Source organism: Austrofundulus limnaeus, unplaced genomic scaffold, assembly GCF_001266775.1.
Source record: "Austrofundulus limnaeus strain Quisiro unplaced genomic scaffold, Austrofundulus_limnaeus-1.0 Scaffold660, whole genome shotgun sequence".
NCBI lineage: Eukaryota > Metazoa > Chordata > Actinopteri > Cyprinodontiformes > Rivulidae > Austrofundulus > Austrofundulus limnaeus.
Genome location: NW_013953062.1, coordinates 58,276 through 59,301, shown reverse-complemented (window position 1 = coordinate 59,301; position 1,026 = coordinate 58,276).

The following is a 1,026-nucleotide window of genomic DNA, read 5'->3' as shown; positions in this document are numbered from 1 at the left end:
GGTAAAAAACGTGGTGAGTCTGTGTGATCATTGCTCTGTGGATATATGATTCAGAGCAAGGTTTTTACAGTTCATGACAAGCAAAGTTGGGTGTAACTCTTTAGGGCAAAGAAAAAAACTGCTTCAAGTGTGAAAACGTATTATGCTGTATTTCTCTGTTTAACTATGACTTGTTGAGTGTATCAAAACATAACAGATTCCACAGGTCTCAAGCTGGAAGTAATTAAATTTTGATTTACAGYTGGAAATTTACAAGGTTTCACTGAGGTGGTGAAAACTAACATTTAATTTTCAGGACAACACAGCACATGATGTCAATATAATGTAAATAACTGTGATGTGAATTACATGTACAATTACAATGTCTGCGCAAGCGTAACCATTTCCCTTTTCAGGATTTATGATATAGTCTAGAAACAGCTTTATTAAAGGGTTCAAGTAACTTGCTGATGGCAGATCTGTAAGGAAGATTTCAAAGCTGGGATGTTTTGTGTCACAGAAAGAACTAGAGATGGTTGTTCTGTGTTATGGATTTTTAATGATTTTTAATTGTATTTTTTAGCTTTCTGTAGGGTGATTTGTGATGCTTGTGTCGGTGAAGGGGGTGTTGATTGTAATGAAGTTCAATTACTTACTTACTTACAGTTACACGTATTAGGCCTGAAGGTGGCAGCAGAGAGATACATAATGGTTAATTGAAATAATAGAGGTATGGCTGTTTGAATTATGTTATTGATATAATCATTACAGGACGGTTAGATGAACGTTTGGGAGGTGTCACATTAAAACAGTACATTATTTAGTTAATTTAGATCACTAAGGGMGTTTGTGGAGATGGTTTAGTAGTTTTTTCTAAGTGGTTGGTAAAAATGGTGGTGATAATATTGGGTTTTTATTGTTTCATGGCATTCCTGTGGCTAGGATGTTATGTGTAAAGGTCATCTCACAGACTGTACAGAATACCTTTAATCAACATGGAAATATCAAATATCAAATGGTACAGACATCTGACGCCAGCCCAACGCC